Raw genomic sequence first — 13,741 nt, forward strand, 5'->3', positions numbered from 1 at the left:
TCCTTTGCTCCCTTTTTGTTTTATTTTAAGAGTGGCTTGGAGATGGCAGGTGCTGAGGTGAGAGTTTGGCCCATCCTGGGTACGTGTTTGCAGATACTGATGCTTCACTTGCTGGGGCAACTGCTGGCTCCAAATGAGTGAGTGGAGAGCCCATCGTCCAACGCATTTTCCTGACTGTGGCTGTCAGGGAGGTGGCTGGACCTAATCCGTTTTTGTGGACACTCAGTTTTAGTAATGGAGTGTTTACATCTGGGGGTTGTCTGGTTGGGGTTTTCGTTTTTGTTTTTTTTTTTTTAATTGTTCAACACTTTTTAAGAAAGTTCAAGTTCCGACACAAATGGAAGAAGAAAAGACATTAGCAAACACAATGTTTTACAGGCTTTTTTACTTGGCAGCAAGTAAAAAAAATAACCTTGGCACAGCAAGTTTTCTGCAACTTTTTGACAAGCGTGCACCAATGATGAGTAACTACTTATCTTGAGGAAACAAATGTAAAACAAAATCCTGTTGATTTTGGCGTCAGTACCATACCTTTAAGGGAGTGATTATGTTTCTTAAGAATCTTTTTTTTTTTTTTTGTCAGTGTTTCAAGAGAATCTCAGGGTGCTGAAAACTAATCTTGTATTCTTTTTATTTGTGAGAAGCATTGTAATGTAGCGTGAGAGCTGACTGCCTGGCATCAGGCAGACAGCTTTCCAGGCACTGGCTGCTGACGTGCGGTAGTACCGAAGCATTAGCAGCTAGCTTTTGGGAATTCAAACCCAAGGGTAAAAATAAACTGGAATTAAGATGTTAAACAAGAATTTCTTTTCAGCATTTCCTATCTCAGGAAATCCTACTAGTTGATGACTAAGAGAAAGACATACATGTCTCTATAGGAAGATTGTTCTTCCAGCTAATGGGCTCATGTTGGAACAGCTCCTTTTTTCACTGGTAAAAGCCTAATCAGGATAGTAAGTTTGTTACGTTATGTTGCTCCTTTCAAAGGTGACAAAAAGGCAATGTGTTTTGGGGGTGGTGGTGATTGTTGTTGTTGTTGTTGTTTTGGGGTGGTTTTTTTTTTTTTTTGAAAATGTGTTTGTAGGGTAAGAGCCAGCCTTCTGCTGCTGACTATTAATGTGGAGGAGGGAGGGAAACGTGACCTGGGGACAGCCTGCCTCCAGTGCTGGGGAACTGCCTCCTGCAAGGGGCAGGCCGCTGGCTTGGCGGCAGCCTTGGGAGACACGGGGCAAATCGCATGACAGAGAAACTGGAGCATTCTTGTTAACAGCAGCAGAATTAACAATCACTTTACAGCTGTGCTGTCACAGGCTGCCTGGTTAGTTGTGCTCCCGTGGCCTCAGCCCCAGGAGTTACCTGCCAGGATTTGGGGGTTGCTTTTACTTAGTGGCCAAGTGTGTCTGATGAAACAGTTTGTGTATGTGGATGCGCGAGGGGGCTGTGCAAAGGGGGAGAGGGGTGAGGGCAAGTGGAGGACAGCAGACCCTCCCATCAGAGAGCTAGCCCAGTCAGGGACCCGCCCCACAGAGGGCTCCTCTCTCTGCACTGGGAGGGAAGCAGATGCCCCAGGGAAGGTCACTGGGGTGAACCTTCATCTTTTCCCCTCCCCAGAGATGCCGGGTGACCCTTAATCCCATGGAGGAGGTGCAGGTACTGCTGACACACTGGCGGGCACCCGTGCTGGCTGAGTTGTGCCCCGCAGCAGCCCAGGACCAGGGGGACACAAAGCCAGCAGACACCTGGCTGCAAAACCCTGTACGGGCTTTATGGTACGTGCATGTTACTGCAGCCAGCCCATCCTGGTCAACACGAGGCTTTTGCCCACATTAGATCCAAGATACAGTTCAGTCCCCTGTAGCTTTAAATCTCATCCTCTGTGCTGAGCTTGACAGTAAAGGGTAATTAATTAGTACAGGGCTGGTTACATTGTAATTAACTATTAGCTTCAGCTGTGCTTGGGATTTGCTTGTTTCATCAGGTGGACTGTGAGTTGGGCTGAGACCACCGACTTGGATGGATAAACAGCCAACAGGTATGAGCTGGTCATGTGAATTTGGATACCTGAGATGGAGAAGTTGAAATGGCTGTAACGCTGAGCGGTACTTAAGAAATAAATGTGTGATTATGTAAGAGAGACGCAGGAATCCTCAGTAAAGGACATGAGAAAGATCAAGGTAAGGTACAGAGAAACAACAAAACACAGGACAAAAATAGGACGGTAGTCTTGGAGCAGTTGACAACATAATTATGTTACTGCAACTGAAAGCAGAAATCTGGCCTTAGTCTTTCAGACAAAACCAGCAAAATCACACGGAATTTTTACATGCTGCACGTGATGTTACATTTCCTAGTCAAACTCTTACCTGATACTGGCATAAATCTAAAGAGATGTTGTCGGAATTGTTTAAACAGAGGTTTATTAGGATGCTGTAAGGTCTCTTATTAGCCTCTCTCTTTCATTTATGAGAAGGGAATTTGGTAGCAGGGGCTGTAACTGAAAAACCATTGCCGATACCTTGGTATTACTAGCTGAGAAGCAGCAATCTCTGTGTTATTTACTTGCCCCGGGTATTGGGTTTCAAAAGCCCTTATTGCCACTTAATTAATAGGTTAGTAAAGAATGAAAATTTAGCTTTAATAAATGCATTTTTTTTTAATCAAAGCAGGAAAAGCTGAATCAATTTTGTTGCAAGTCATGAGCATAGACATCAAATGGATAAATGGGAACCAGTTAATACAATTTGTTTGGACTTTTCCAAGGTCTTTGAGAAGCTCCTGCGCTGGGTGGTTCTAAAGAAGGTGTGTGTTTGGTAAGGCTGAAAGGATCTTAGCAACTCATCATAGCAAAAGGCTCTAAGTTATTTTAGTGCCATCTCCTCTACTGACCATCTCCGTAGCACGAGCTATTAAATTTCCCTTTCCAACATTATTCTGTGTGTTGGTCTGGGCATTCCCCCTATTCGTTAGCTTAATCACATAATTAACACTCTTTAGCCAGGGAAGGCATACCTGGCCTTGCAGCTGTTTGGGGCTGAGGTCAACGTGGTGGACCTGCTCATGAAAGACCATTGGAGCATCAAGCAATAGGTGATCGGTTGAGGGAGTGCCTTTTTCAGATGAGACCTTGTGGGTTCCTCTGGCATAGCCAGGGCTGACACAAAACTTGAGTAGCTGGGGAATAAGCCAGATTTTCTGACTATTCATGTTTTTCAGATATCACTGAACGTAGCACTGTGACTTAGAAGGTAAAATAATCTGTACTTAAGTACGGTCTCACTCTTTCCCAGTTACACTAAAGAACATGATTAAATTAACTGAAAAAACAGCGGTTGAAGTTGCAGGTCTGTAGCTTGGCTTACTGCTGCTCTGCTGCCTGTTATCCTCTCTCAGAGCAGGGGAAGAGCCAGTGGCAATGAACACCACCTCCTTCTGCCATTCCAGATCTTTCAGGCTGCTTTCTGCTTTGGTTCTCGCTCCCCTTCTCCTGCATTGCTATAGTGCACGGAGCTGGGTGGCACACAGTTAAATGCTGGTAAGATGCAGCTAAACCAGGAGGAAGCCCCAAAGGAATAAATTAGTGTCTGAATTAATTCCTGCTACAAGCTGGAAGCTTTCCAGTAACTTCAGAGGCTGCTTGCTTGAGTCCAAAAGAAAGAGGGATCATTCAGAGATCACATTACAGTGCAGGAGCTCTCAGAGTACTTATGAGCTTTGTGAAACAGCTCAACATAAATGCAGGCGCGGGTGTGTTTTGTGGAATTAGTCCATGGGAGGTGGGGAGCCCGTAGGCACAAAGGAGACCATGTGTCCTCATGGACGAGAAAAACTGATGTCAGAAGCACAGTAAGGTCCTGTTTCCAAAGAAGGGAAACTATCCAAATGATAGTGCTCAAAATTTGAGCATGTAAATGTGCCACACAAGCTACTTTTGAGGGGGAAAAGGTAACAGGGAAAGTCTCTCTTGATTACTGGAAGAGGTCCCACGGTGTGGGCAGGTCCCACACTAGAAGGGGTCCCACAGTAGTTCTGTGAGTGCCAGGGGACAGGGTGTTTCTGGGGGTGCAGAAACAGCCACCAGTGTGAGCAAAGAGCAAGACAGCGTGACCGATGCACAGGTACAGAGCACTAAGAGAAAAGCTTCCCAGGGTGAGAAGACTTGACTCTAGGAATTTTGCTGCATCTTTTAGAGGTACAGAACAGACAGTGGAACAAACTTAGATCTGGGGATTTTTCCCCCAGTTTTGTGAGAGGCAAAGCAATTAATGGCATAAAGTAACTTTCACGTGAGCAGAGCCTTGAGATGCTTTTTCTCCTCAGTCAGATACAATTAGGTATCCTTTCTCTTCTGTTGACTTCTCCTTCAGAGAGGAAAACAGTGAAGGGCCTCCCTCCCCCTGGAACGCGTGAGATCTGAGGTTAGCGCAGAAGGAGCTATGAAGGAGTGTGCAGACGGAGCCTCCACCAAGCAGGGGTCAAGCAAAAGCACCACCCCTCAGCTGTCACCCATTTACAATAATCAGACCTACTGCCAATTTAGGGATGGTTACAGCACAGCAGGGAGGTCTGGTTTTGCATATGTATTGCTTTTTCTTTTAATTTCCCCCTCATCTTCTCATGTTTTTTTCTTGAAGGAGGGGTTCAAGTAGAATTTGGCAATGCAAGTAGATGTGGCACAAAAATTTCACCCCTGCTGGTGCAACCACAGTGGTTCTGCTCCCTCTAAAGCGAAGGGGAGGAAAGAGCATCAGGACTTGCCTGTGAGTTTTGCAGCAGGATTCTCAACAGTCGGTGGGAGACTAGGGTTAGTCTTTTCCCAGTATTGTATCTTGCTAAAGCCGTTGAAATAAAGACAGTAGGTGCAGAGAAGCATCAATGATCACATTAGCTAGAAAGCTGTAGCTTTAAACTTCTGGTCTTACGCGGTAATTTACCAATATATTTTTTCCTTGCTCTAAAGAAGTGCAGTGTCTTCAGTGGGCAAAACGCTGACACCTTGCATTTGCAAGTGATGAGCAAAGTGTCAGGACTTTTCAACAGGGTATGGAGCATCTAATAAATCACTTTATTAGGCAAGGTTTAGAGCTGTCAAATGTAAAGGAGAGCATTTTGCCTGGACTCATCTTCTGCATGAGCTTTTCAGGTGCATGTGTACTGGTAAAATAAACACATGCAGGACTCCCAGCTTATAGAAACAAAAAATTTGAGATATTTGGCATGATGTGTTTCGAACTCTTTGGCTCCATCAGTTTTTTTCAGATCTTGGATACAGGGGCTCACAGAAGGCAGGCATGGAGAGTCCCTTCTTGTGGTTTCCCTCTCCAGGTCCTCTGGCTGGGAGGTTCTGGGACGCCTGCTTTCTCTTAGGTGGCCTGCCAAGACCTGCAATGGTGTGTAAGCTACCTTTGCCACAGGAAGGGGCAAAGCAAGGGGTAGACTATGGAAGTGCCTCCAGTGCATTTAATGTCTTCCCAGTCTCAGTGTGGACAGGGAGACGGTGGTCAGTAATCGGATCTTGCTCCTCCTGCTCCCTGGATCTGGTCAGAAGGCGCGTTATCGCGTATGTTCTCATAATAAGAAATTATACTTCAGAAAGCGGCACTGCGCCGAGGAAACCATTTGAATGCCAAGGCAGAAGTCAAAGGCTAAATCAGCTTTTGGGGATCTTCTCTTACCTGTGGAGTGCTCAGCTCAGGCACTTCCTCGTGCTGTGCTCCCTCTACCCCCACCCCTCCCGGCATGCGAAGAAGTTCCCGACTGACCTGTCAAATGCGAATAATGATGAGAAGTCTCAGTGATTATGGCTAGGACACGCGGAGTGCTCCGTTCTCTGCTCGTACTGTGAGGCAATTAATGCAATTTGTGCTGTTTGGCTGAGTGAACAGTTTGAAATGAACCATTGAGCCATCTGTTCCTCCAGCTGACATCAGGCGCATCGAGCGTAGCAGTTAGCTTTTGCTGGGAAAGAAACATCTCGCTGTCATTAAGGAAAGTTCAAGAAAGGGGGGTGGGTGGGTTTGTTCTTTCCCTTCTACTGTCTTTAAAATAAGGTCACTCTTTCATATTTTCTTGTGGCTCAGGCTATGTGCCCTGGAGACTTTTCTGGCCTCTGGTCAGTGTCTTAGGAGCAGGGAATGGCTACACGGAGCACCTTCTTCTCTCGCTTCTTCCGTGCTTTTGGGGAGAGGGAGGTGCTCAACGGGCTCTGAGTTTTACACAGTTGTTTTACTCTTCCCTTGCTCTGTTCATCTCTGTGTGCTGCTTTCTTGAGCTGAGGAGTTCAAGAATCAACATCCCCTGAAACCAGCTCCCAGGAAGCTTTTCAAAAGGTCATTTGGAGGTCATATTTCACCCCCTGCAATTATTAAAAGATACCTGCTGCAAGAAAAAGTCATTCTCTCACTAGCAGTAGGAAGACCAGGAAAAGGCTCGGCCTGTTTTTCAATGGGAAAGAAGTTCTATCTACAGAAGACCCTGAGGAATTGGGTGTTTGATGCCTGTTCTGCATTTGTGCTCACGGAAAGAGAGTTACGGGGCACAGACAGCTAGTGCAGCTGATCTAGTGGCAAAGGGATAAGGTGAGCCTAAGGCTTAAGAGAAGACTTAAGCAGACTTTTAAGATTAACTAGGCCTGGTGGACTGCATCCCTGAATACGCAGAGATGGGATGCAGGATTGCTGAAAACTTATTTTGGACAGGCAAGACACCCACAGACTGGGAAAAGGCTAGGATGGTGACCATCTTTCAGAAGAACATCTGTGGGAAGCAGAGCAAAGTCAGGGAATTTTAAAGCCTTTACATCAGCTTGAAACTCTTAGGACAAATTCCCAAAAGCGTTTGAAAGTGTCTACAAGAGAAGTGGCTGATTAAAAATAAACTACATCACACCAAGCTCGTTTCTTTCTAGGAAAGGGTGGCCAGAGAAGAAACCACAGGTGCTTTCTATCTTGATTTGCTAGGCTATGGCAGTCCAGCACGACATTCCCGTTAGAAAAGCTAGGAAAACACTGAAAGGCCCGAGGGAGGGGTTTGATGCCCAGCTGGACGGGTAGCATCCCTGGAGGGCAGTGGTGGCAGCCAACATGATATCACAACCTTTCCATTGTGGTCTGTTCTGGAGCCAGTCTTTTAATGGGTTTGTTAATAGCCGCTGCTGGACAAAGGCCTATGTTTATTACATTTCCAAATGATACGAAGCTTCAAGGTCTTTAAAGGGCAGGGTTTGAATTCAAGATGTTATCAACAAACAGAAAAAATGGCTTGAGAAAGAAGGGGAGGAAAAAAAAAAGAAATTCGCCTAGGACAAGATCAAGATCATGGTCTTAGGCTGCAATAATCAAATGCACGATACAAGGTAACGAAATATGCTGCTTAAACAAAAAGATCTGCAAAAACAGAACAAGGTGGTATTGTGGACCACAGATTAAACAGGAGTCTACAGTACAATGATAGTGGTAAAAAAAAAAATAATAAATCTGAGTTCTTTACCTTTACAGGAGTATAATCTTTAGGACTTTCGAAGTATTTCATCCAGTCTTCTCAAAAACATCAGAGCTTATCTGGCCTGGAGTATCCACGTAATTTGGGACACTGCATTCAGAGCACGTGTGGGCCGCTTAGTCCAGGGAAGACTGGAAAACAGAAGAGGTGACTGAAAGGAGAAAAGCTTAGATCCTCAAATGCATAAAATCCTGTTGCAGAGAGCGGGAACATTTGCTCTTTACAGTGGATAGGGTGAACAACATAGAAAATTAAAGTTCAAAATTAGGAGAAATATTTTAATGGGGATGTTACGAAGGCACGGGACCTGACTGCTCCGGGAGTGGCGTTTGTGTGAACTTTGCTGCCTTCTTGGCACAAATAGAAGCGAAACTGCTGCTGCGCGCATCACCACAGGAAGAAAACTGCACACCTGTGCCAGGGGGCTCAGAGAAATGGGAGGGGGGGTGTTTGTGTTTCGAAATGGGCGAGTGGTCAGGGACCTGAGGGCACCGTCGGGCTCTGTCCCCTCTGCCCCACCCCAGGGTTCAGCTCCCTATCCTGCTGCCCTCCTCCACGGGTGCCCCGAGGCTGAAGGGCCCCAGCAGGGGGACGGACCCCGAGGTCCTGGGGTGCCCTGGTGGGGTGCAGCCTGGCAGAGCGGGGTTTGCTCTGCGGTTTCTCCAAGGGCACCTGAAGGGCTTGGGCTCTGGATGGGGTCAGGCGGGTGACGTCCCAGGGAAGGCCATTCTTTGAAGGTGCTCACTGACCCACTGTCCTGCCGCGATTGCCTCCGCAGTGCTGCCTGAGTGCATGCCATCTCATGGTGTCGGACTTCCCTGCTTCCAGGAAAGGACAGACAATTTTAGCAGAACAGCTTTTTGTTGGCGAAATGAACCAGGATTCTTCCTTTACTGTAGAAAGCACTTGTGCTAAAGGGACAATAATTTACCCAATTTAATGGTTCATTATCCCACGTAGTAGAAGAAAGTGAACTACTATCTCAAGGAAATAGATGCTACATTACAAAATAATTTATTTTTAATGCAGAATTTATGTTCTTCAAGCCCTGTGCTGTAATGTTTTTCATATACCACGAATTGCAGCCAAACCAAGTTACGTGGCTCATCTCTGTTATGTGATCATTTCATTTGTTCATAATTAGTATGTCCTACATCCTGCAAACCCAAGCAACAGCATCTGAGAGCTTTTTTTCTCTCTCAGTAGTCAGTAAACAGGCATCTGGCTGAGACATGCTTGGCATTGTTTAACCAATAGACAGTTGTGTTTTATGGGATTGTGGCACACTGGGCCAAATTCCAGTCCCGCTGGAAATCCCTGGTCCCACTCCAAGGAATTCAGGATAAGGACAACAGAGACACTGGGGCCCAGTGTTTTTATTCTGGTAGGTGTATCCATCCATGTCTTATTGACAGCTCTTTGCTGGTCTATAGGACATTGCTCTAAAGCTGTTGGCTGTTCTGGCAAGTGCGGTGTGGGCTTAGGTGCTCCGTGCCAGGCTGAGACAGAAGGTCATGAGGGAGCAACTCAACATCTAGTAACTAGCTTACTAACTGATCTACTAACTAAAGATGGTGCTTTTGTTTCCAAAACCTGTTTCTAAATAGCACCCAAAGACATTTTGGCTGCTTCTGCCCTTGGTATTTCTTATAGCACATGCAATCCTTGTACCAGTTTATTTGGTGAGCTGACCAGGATTCCTTAACAGGCAGCACGTGACTGGAAAATGATGAAGAGGCCAACTGTGCTTCCAACTCGAGCAATTTAGGATGCGTTTTCACAATTGTCTATCTATTTTAGTAAAAAAAAAATAATGTAACCAACTAAGTAATATTATCCTCCTTTTGCATAGGTTTTATGTTATGCATTGCACTTAGCAAGGTTTTATACTTCATTTTACTTGTTGGAGGTAAACATCCCCTTATAATCCATGCTTACTAAACAACTTTTCCAAAATCCTTTCCCTCGTGTATTTTACAAGGACATCATTGACAAAGCCACTTGTTCTCCTGTTTGAGGCAGGAATTATCTCTTTACCTTTTAAAATGCATATGCTGCCAGGACCTGCTGTCCAGGTAAGGGATGACCATTAATACAACGAGAGGCCCCTTCTCCCAGGGTACATGAGGCGGGTCCCTGCCCAGGGCCGAGGGGGAAGCAGCAGTTGCCAGCCTGAGCCCAGCTGGGGCAGCCCTGGTGGGCAGCTGGGACCCCCCGGGGGGAAGCACTGCTGGAGCCCAGCGGACAAGAAGACCTGGAGCCGCCTCCTCTCCCTTTCCCTCTCCTCTCCCTCTCCTCGCTGCTGCTTCCCACGCTTCTCCAAGTGACAGAAAATTTTCATTAAAAGGAATGCTGGATTCCAAAGCTCAGCTTCCTATTTGCATTCAAAGCCATTAATGAATCTATTTCATTATTTGAAATTTAAATGGAAATCATAAATTTCTCCAGAGGAAGGCCAAGAGAGAGCTGGAGATGTTTTGAATGTCCCCAAGCTCCTCGAGCTTTCTCGGGTTCATGGCTTCCTAGTGCGAACATGGTGATAGTTGCTTGCCAGCTAAATATTCTGTATGTTGCAGGAACATTTTTCTGTGAGGGCAGATGGTGTTCGATTGATAGTCAGAATAATACATGAACAGCAGAGATGATGTGGGTTGATTAAATAATTAGCATACTGTGACATTCTATTGCTTCACTGTAACTTAAAGCTAGGTCAAAATGTTGATCTATATTGCGCCTCCCCTCCCTCCTTTTTTTCTTCTGGTTGCTTTTACGTGCACTCCAAGGGAAAGTTTTAACAGAAATTAAATCCTTTCTTGTTAGCAAAATGTGAAGATTTATACTTGGCCCTGCATGTTACAGAATAAAAGTAATAATATAAAGGAAACTAAATTTTGCTAAATGAATTTAGGTTGCCAGGCAACCGGTCATACCCAGTGTGGGATCTACTCGAGCGCTATTGAGAACAAATGGTTTAATATGTGGCACAGATCAGTGTTTAGACCAAAACAGATGCTCTCAGGAAGCCAGGGCAACGAGGACTAGCAGGAAGACTGAAGGCTGGTTTTCAGTCACCGTGTCCGTCTCAATAGCTCTTTGCCTTCGCAGTTCATTTGCACGTCCACCACAAGTCTAATTAGTTAATCTTATCGACTGTACCGCTTCCTGTGCCCCTGCTCTGTAGTTGTACAATAACAATAATTACAGGCAGTTTGCTGTCAACCGAGGAATAAACATAGAAAACATGCCCCTCTCAGCAGGGATATCATTAATCACTAAATACAACCCACTGAATTACTCATCCTCCTCTCTAAGTCCTGTTATCTATTTTGGGGTTCTGGAGACTTTGTGTGAATAAAAATGAAAGAAGTTGTCCCTCTAACAAATCAGTATCCTGTAAAACGTTAGTGCTGACTAAAAAGAGAGCAGTATCCTTGGCTGCCACGTAAACAGTGGCCAGGGCGTAGGGTAGAAGTTCCCGTGGTACCTCACGGGTTCGGGTGGCTGAGGCTTTGGATGGTGGTGCACCTCCACCAGGAAGGAAAATGAAAGAAACGAAAGAAGTTATCTGCTGCTCGGTCATTGTTAGTGCTTTCTGCAGAGTAGTCGTCTGGGTGTCCCCAGTGCTCAGCTCTAGTGTCTTATAATGTCTGGGAAGAGGCCCACTAAGCTGGTAAATCTCATTTTCTTGTTTCACTATGAAATTAATGTCTTCCTTGCTGCTGTCAGTCCTGAAGGTGAGGATCAAAATTTCATGTTTGAGAACAATCATGGCAAAATTGACCAGGGGAGGCAGTTCGTGACCTCTGCCAAGGTGGGCTGACACGGTGAAGGAAGAGCAATAGTGCTCCTGCAACAGCTTGAGAGAATGAATGTTCTCGCTCCAGCATCTATCTGGAGAAAGAAGTTCAGTGTTTCTGTGTCAAAGTGCTGCAAAACCAAACCATATGAGAAATGCTTATGTCAGTGGGTCACCCCAGAGATTAGACTTGGAAATCAAATTTCTTGATATGCTTTTGCTACTTTGGAGAACAAATGTTCAAAAGTGATATTAACACAATCCACTAAATTTATGTTGGGTTCTCTGAAAGATATTTTAATACAAATTCTATAGTTAACTATTTTTAACTATTTCAAACATAAAATATTTGTGTTGTGTGGAAGTAAAAGTGTCAATTAAAATTATTATAAAAAGAAACTTTGTGTTTACAAATATGTATTGGCAAGGAGGAAACTTTTAATGGAAGAGGACTGATGGAGCCTTCCACTCTGCAACTCACAGCTCAGATCAAGACTGATTTGCCTCCTCCTAAAGTCTGCAGAACCTTTTGCTCCTGTGGTATGTGATGTAAGAAACAGGTGCTACTCCTGAAGACACCTTCTGCCTCCCAGATTTCTGGGTGAACATTTATTTGGAAATTATGGTCTTTGATTCCTGTCCTAAACTGTTAGTATAATACTTGCCTTTTGTGCTAAACAGTTGCTTTGTTCTTCTAAGTGATCAAATTCCAATGCTGGGAGAAATTATTCCAGTATATTCCTGTTTCTCTTACAAAATATCACATAACTTAATAAATGCATAATTTTAGGGTCTTTGGGTAATTACTGCTATTATTATTTTTTAAAGTAGCTTATTAATACAACCAGGCCAGGAGGCTGGAATTGTTGCCAATTTACGTCCTCCCTGCTCTCAAACTCAAGGAATGGCATGACGAAGAAACTGTCTTACTTGAGTAGAAACCCACAGCTGCATTTCAAAATGTAAGATAAATTGACTTAGATCGCATTTCATTTACTTGGTTCATTTATAAAATGCACTTGAAAAACATATTTGCTTAATGTAAAAGCTCAAAGTCAAATAAAGAGGAATGGATTGGATGAGAACAAACGTTTAAAAACTGGATAAGAACAAACATTTAAAAACTGGCATCCAGCTCAGTCACAGGCTGCAAATTGAGAGCCCTCCTAAAGTTCATATTCACCACATGAGTTATAGGACTAATTTTCTCCGTACCCTAATGGAAGGAAGAAATGCAATTACATTCAGAATCCTCAGCAAGAACGAGTATAACTTTTCACCTAGTTATTAATGTTTACAGCTGTAATCAGAGGGATTATTTGGAAATACAGCAAATTCTCCTTCCTTCTTGACATCTGGAAGGCTTGAAAACACCAAGTATGAAGTGTTCGCTATCCATAAAACATTAACAGAAATGGTCAGGTTTATACCAGGGTGCTTAGATGCAAATAATGAAGGGGCCAAGCTGTAAGTACAAAGCAGTTGATTTTTGAGTTGGAACAGTATTTTTTTACAGTTGGAAAAGTATTTTTATGGTGTTAAGCTTTGATTTGGAAGGCCTGGGAGGATTGTGGATACTCACATTCAGTTGAAAGTCAGTGGGAGTGGTGGCATGATTAGCACACTCTAACTCAGCTGGTGATGCTCATCTCAATTTTGCAACAAAACCCCAAACAAGCATACAGAATTACCTATCACAACATTCTTATCAAGCCTCAGATGTAAATGACTCTGTGCTCTCATTCTTTTAATTTTGCTTCGTCAATTAACTATGTCCTTATAATAAAAGTCATTGATCATCATATCAGTGGGATGTGAGGGTGGTTTAGGATGGAATAGTATCACTTTGTTTGAGGGACCCGAGACACACAATAATGCAATTATTATGCATATGTGTGGATCATAGTCCCCACAGGTAAAATGACAGCAACCGGCCTAAAACCCACAATTTTTTGCTATATGAGTGTTTCAGAAGTAAAGGGACGTGATCATGCACTGTATGACATTTAGTAAACTTTACCAGTTATGCTCCTTTAATCTGAAGGAATTAATCTGAAGAAAAGCTTAAGGGATGAAATTGATTTAAAAACTCACAAAGATTGCAGTTACTGTGTACATCCTTAATGATTCCTGGCCAGTCTCCATTTTCTTCTAGCTACTGATCAGATAAATCTGTTTTATTGGAGACCTTGTCTTGAGTTTATTTCCCAGTGGCAAAAATTCTGACACAAAAAAAAAAAAAGAATTAAAACCCCCCTACCCAACCCCACCCATTTTCCTTAAAACAAAAGCATCATTTTGAGCTTCCTGTGGGATTGGCGCTCATGTGATGCTTTTATGTCTCTTTCTCATACTTCATACAAATTATAGTGACAAGCTTTATTCTTCTTTATTGTATCTGCATATATTTTTTTCACCATTAATTTAGAATATTCCTGTTCAGCTACT

At 43.9% G+C, this 13,741-nt stretch overlaps 1 protein-coding gene across 5 annotated transcripts in view; it reads left to right on the top strand.

Annotated features, from left to right (window-relative positions):
• Positions 1 to 13,741, top strand: part of SYT14 (synaptotagmin 14) — a 126,564-nt gene continuing 112,823 nt past the window's right edge. For 4 of the 5 annotated variants that reach the window (XM_080408650.1, XM_080408652.1, XM_080408654.1 and 1 more), the window contains exon 1: positions 1 to 13,741. This exon is cut by the window's right edge and continues 640 nt beyond it. The gene's annotated coding sequence lies outside the window, so the exon portion shown is untranslated. The other variant, XM_080408651.1, reaches the window with a different exon arrangement.

This window comes from Falco punctatus (genome assembly GCF_963210335.1).
Source record: "Falco punctatus genome assembly, chromosome: 12".
NCBI classification, from domain to species: Eukaryota; Metazoa; Chordata; class Aves; order Falconiformes; family Falconidae; genus Falco; species Falco punctatus.